Raw genomic sequence first — 6,000 nt, 5'->3', positions numbered from 1 at the left:
TATATATATATATATATATGGCCTAATTTATGCTATCATCGAATTTATATTATATATCGCCTACTTTATTTCAGTGACACGTGAACGTAGACAAGTGCAAACCGGTTTCAGTAACGTGAAAACAATAAAGCTGTATAGAGTATCACCTGATAATTAAGATTTTACATAGAATCTTACAGTGCGTCGAATAATATGGCCAGGTACTGTATATGAACATGCTCCGAGGAGCATATTCGGATGTCTAGATTTTTAAATATGGGTCCTATGCAGCGTCAATGTTGGCCTATATAGGGCCAAAATAGGGCTCTTAATGGCTGAATAACGATTATGAGATATCGGGTGAATCTGACAATTCTATATGGGACCGATATTGTTCGTTAAGCGGCAGTGAAATATCGGTTGACAATTCTATGCAGTGCCTATATCGGAAAAAATATCGGCCCTTTGATCCCTTATTGAGCCAGTATTCGTGAATATTGCTGTCCAGTGGGAGCCCAAGTTATTTTGCTGCTAGGGAAGGTACCGCTATAAGATAAAAAGTGAAGGCCAGGATGGCGCAAGTGATAGAGCGTCCGCGCCTTCCAATGAGGTGAACCAAGTTCGATACCCAGCGATGGCTGATCGATTCGAATCCGCATCCGGCTTGCACTGACCACAGTGCTGACGTAAAATACCCTCAGTAGTAGACGGATCGTTGGTTAGAGTCCCTTTGCAGTGGGAGGTTTTCGTGGTTTTCCTTTCCATATAACGCAAATGCGGGTAAGTTCCCTCAAAAAGTCCTCCATGAAGGCAAATGTCTCCCAATACTTGATCCATGAGTTCCCGTGTCTTCTGGGTTGGGTTCAATATTACCAGGCTACGGAGTTGAATATTAGTAGTCGTAAACCAGAAAATTGGGTCGGCTGTTCGAAGACGGTTGTAAAAAAAAAAAAATAATAATAAAGTGAGTAAACCATGAGCTGAATCAAAATAGATTACTTTCCATTATTCGCATTTAGAATATTTTAATTTAGCAGTTGAAATTTTAGGGTTAACCTGAACTCATTTTTTTCCCCCTTCTCTATCCTTAATATTTTGCAGATTTTTTCCATAAAGCGATTCTCTTCTCTTAAGAGGATACCATAGAGCAGAAGAAAATTTTCGTCGCAAACTAACTCTAAGAACTCTTTCATTACTAATTCTAAATTTAAAGAAAAATTAACGTTTTTATCTCATCTTATAGGTGCATCACCTGGTTAAATTTTGTGTCTGTCGAATTTCTACAAAGTGGATAAGAAGCGATTGAAATTTTTGAGTCGAGACACAGAACTTCGGAGAAGATTAGAGCATTCTAGTTCATCAGAAATTGAGAGGAAACACGATTTGTATTGTAGACAGATAGTGAACTGCAGTAGAAATTACAGTGCTCTAGCTAGTCAGAATAGCTAGTAGTTTGAATCGCATAGAAATGAACGATTACCTGGTATTAAAAAATTAACAACTCTACATCGAAAAAGTAACCTAAGAGAAATAGAGATAGTGTGACTTAATAAGACGAAATAGACGAGAAATAATTTAATTCGTTTATGAAACTTGAAACAGTTCAAATAGTGAGGGGTTCTTATTTCTATTGCTTTTTTTTCGATACATAAATTTCCTTTAAAAAATTCTATATAAATGTTAAAAATATTTTTAAAAAAACTTAGCAATATCTGACAAAATCAAATTTATCTCTCTCTCTCTTTTTTTTTTTTTTTTTTTTTTTTTTTTTTTTTTTTTTTTTTTTTTTTTTTTTNTTTTTTTTTTTTTTTTTTTTCTTTACTTTACTCATGACATTAATTCAAGGACGAGCTTATATGTTTATATTGAAGATCAATAGCTAACATTTTAAGGGGGGGGAAACGAAAAAAAAGCACTTAAAATTCCAGTAACTTCCAAACAAATTACAATTTTGTTAAATCTCTCTTTCAGTTGACAAATAAAAATGGTTCTTATAGCAAGTGAAAATTTAACTCCGCTATTGCATTTCAGCAGGCTCGGCTCGCATGATACTTTTTTTTACCGTTAGTTTAACAGTTAATAATTTAAAAATAATAATCAAATGTTAAAATGCTGAAAACTAATTTGGCCTCTTTTATAAAACGTCTAATACTAAACTTAAAAAGTATGTGTATATTAATAGAAACCGTAATATAATTAATGCTTTACGCCAAAACACATGGGTCTAACTTAGAAGGTCTCTAGAAAATACTGTTTAAATAACTAAATTTATAAAATATGTGTATATTAATAGGTATTCCGAAGTTATCTTATTCAATTATCGCAAGTGAACATTCAAAATGTTCAATTTTATTAGAATAATTAAAAAAACGGCCTGTCTGGGTTTTTAAAAATAAGATATGACTGAAACTTTCGAGTGCAGTTCAAGCGTTTTGATCAAACAAGCTTCCAATAAAATAAAATAAAAACATTTTTCCCCCCGAGAAATGAATTAATTTAAGTTTTATCAAATTCATTCGAAAAGCAAAAAACAAAAGTTAATCGCAAAAAAAATTGGAAATGGAAAAACAAAATGCAAATATACATCAATAAAAGAGAATACATCAATAAAAAATAAAAGAAAAACGACGAATGAATCAATCATAGGATTATACTTTTCTTGTTCCTATTTTCATTTTTCGTTTCGGTTGATTAACAGCTACTTTGTTATTTTTAACCTTTTTTTTTTCCTTTTTGAAGAAAGTAATTCCATGTTTAAATAAATAAACACAAGACAAAATGGGTATTCTATTAATAACAAACCATTTCTGTAATTGATTGATTGATATCTTAATTTTTTTATTGTTCGATTCATAGTTGGCTACCTTTCATAAAAACTGGAACAATGAATTGCATAATAATAAAATGAAGAGAACTGTTTTGTCGTCAACAGTGGCTGAAACAGTGGGTAGTTTAAAAATTATTAATTTAGATAGTTTTGAGCAGACATGTTTTTAAAATAGAAATTTGTCACGGGTTTAGAGATATAAATTAAAATGCAGAATATTTTTTTCAGATATTTTAAAATGATATTTGCTTGCTTTTAACTATCATTAATAAACGAGTAATATAAAAAAATAAGTCAATTCCTACTAATTTTTAAAATTAATTAATTAAATTTAATGTATTAACATCCACTACAAGTTTAAAAATGTATATAAAGTAAATGATCAACGTAAACGTGATAGCATTAGCGGACTACATCCACAAATTAATAATTCTAAATTTATCTGCAACCACCCGTTTATTTTGTTTATAGTACTTCTTTTAAAATGTGTTTAATAGGAATTCCAGATGGCTTTGAACTTAAATGGGCTTTGAACAATACTTACGTATGACTCTAAAGCTTCGTTATTGTTAAAAATCCCTTATTAATTCGAAAATTATTAATAAATTTTTAATTAATTATTCTTATTAATCAATTCTTATTATTAAGAATAGTCTCTCTTACTCCGAAGTATATTTTATGTTTAGCTGATTTTTTTTTTTTGAACATTTCAAGTTTAATTATGAAATAATACTATAGCGCTACTTTATTGGTATTTTTTTTTCTTCTTTTCTTCATGCAGTGAGTTTTCTGTCGAATTTTATATCATTAATGATTTTCAAGTATTTAATTTTAAAATACTTTTTTTTTTTTAGAAAAAGTTTATTTTATCAAAATCTCAATTGAATTTGTTAGTTGTTTGTAAATCATATATATATAGTCCCTGGCCTAATTATTAGACTTACCAGTGCAAACCAGTTTCATCCTAGTAAAACCAATAATAAAACTATGTATTTCAAATTGTCTTTGACTGTTGTTATTGGTGCTTATCATCGGTAAATTTGAAAAAGCACTGCTACAACAAGGTTTTTTTTTTTCTTCTTAAATTTCATGGTTTTGCCTCGAAATTTAATGCCATAGTAATTGCCTGTGTTTTACTGATATTATTAAAGGAAAAGCTTTTAATTTGTGTTCTCTCAAGTTAAAGGCTTTTTTATGTCAGACCAGTGTTAAAGCAACTGCTTGGGACGGGATAACATGGTTGGTAGGGCACTGGGCCCGTGTCCAAGAGGTCGTGGGTTCGATCTCCGTCAACCGAGAACTCCCCGTGCAGTAAATGGTAACAGATGCACGTTAAATCTGTCGAGTCACAAAATCCTCCATGTTCCCATAATAAATAATTTCTCTGGGGGTACTGATCCAGGAGTTCCCTTGTCTCCTGGATTAGATTCAAAATGACAAGGAATCGGAGTTGAACATTAGTAGTCGAAAACCCAAAATTGGGTCGGCTGTTCAACAACGGTTATAAAAAAAAATTATAAAAAAGCAACTGCTTGTAACACATCATGTTCCCCTTTGAAATGTTTCATTCATTTGCTTCCGAAAATTTCATGCATTATTTGCATGCCTGCATACATTATCTCTTAACAACAAAATACGTTCAATAAAATTAAATGAAAGCATTATTTTAACAAATTTAGATTTAGCAACATAACCTGTAACTGATACCAGTAAAATTATCTTCGTTAACTATTACCACAGACATGTTTTTTTTTTTTAAAAAATCCTTCTTTTCGCATAACATTTACTTATTTGTGCGAACTTTTGAATCTCTACTCTATTCATTTAAAAAAGAAAGCAAAATATGTATTAAGTTATGACTTGGTTTTGTTGAAACTAATAGAAGAGGAATATTATAGCTTTCATAAAGTATTTTTGGTGTTTTTAATATTACTCAATAAACATGTTTCCATTACTTTTCTCTCCAGGTTTAGACTTCTTTTCTTCTTCATCGGAGAAACTTTAGGTATTGTAAAAAATAAAGTCATGCAAGGATTGAATTTAATAAGTGTACATATATAACATGTAAACTACTTTTATAGTTAGTAAAGAGACATTTTGAGGTAGCTGATTGGATTTCTGGGCACCGCCTACTGTGACATACGGCTATTTCATTCTGATATCTTTGCTATTTATAGCATAAACCTATTTCTGAACTACAGCATTTCTTTTTCATACAAGTCCCGCTGTAGAAGACAGGGGCTCCCAGTGGAACACCGTAGTCAAGCATCACTCGCTGTGGTCTGTAAGTGGGGGGCGACCACTTTGATCAGCCTGCGTAAGGACCGAGGGTGCGCGGTTTCGGTCCTTGTTAAACTGTTCTATCGTAAAGTGCTCGACTTCGCGATAAGGTCGTCGGGCTACCAAGCAGGGGAGCCATCCCCTCTGCAGAATTGCGTTGGCCTGTCCTAGGATCATACTCAGGAATATTTCCCAGACAGTCGCCAATAGCCCATTGTGCAGCTCTAGTGCGACGTCAATAAAGTACCTACCTATCTTTTTCAAACTTGTAATGTCAGTCTTTTCGCCTGAAAAACTGCCTTATTTATTTAAAAAATGAAATAGAAACTGTTTCATCTATTAGTATTATTCTTAGAAGCAATGTTCTAAATTTAGAAGATTGCAACAATGGGTAAAGGAATTTGGGGAACTAACAAATGCTAAATGGAATTCCAGAACTTCGTAACCACCGGAACAAAGATTCTCACATAATTGAAATGGATCTAAATCGCATGGTTTTTAATTAGAAATTTTGTTCTGCTTTCACGCATAGTAAATTAAATTATGAAATTCAAAAGCATGATGATGTAGATGTACTCCAAAAATTGATAAATCTTTGTTATAATTCAATATTACTGTTCCTTAAAAAACTCATTGTTTAATACTTACATTCTGTTTGCTTTGTTTTAAAATTGTTATTAGCTGTTAATTCTATTTATATACTAATAAAAAAGTTTCATTTATTAATGCAAAGAATAAATCGGTATAATTTTTTTTTTATCGCTTTTATTAATTTCAAGCAGATGCTTTAGCACGTGGCGCCCTCTTTTGTTTTAGAATTCAATGAAAAAGTCTGCATAAGGAAAGTACTATGTAAATCTCACAACTTAAAATTTATTTCAAATGCTTCCTCCTGTCATTAAAATATTTATTCG

Source organism: Parasteatoda tepidariorum, chromosome 6, assembly GCF_043381705.1.
Source record: "Parasteatoda tepidariorum isolate YZ-2023 chromosome 6, CAS_Ptep_4.0, whole genome shotgun sequence".
NCBI classification, from domain to species: Eukaryota; Metazoa; Arthropoda; class Arachnida; order Araneae; family Theridiidae; genus Parasteatoda; species Parasteatoda tepidariorum.
The sequence above is the reverse complement of the archived record's forward strand: the minus strand, read 5'-3'. Positions refer to the sequence as shown.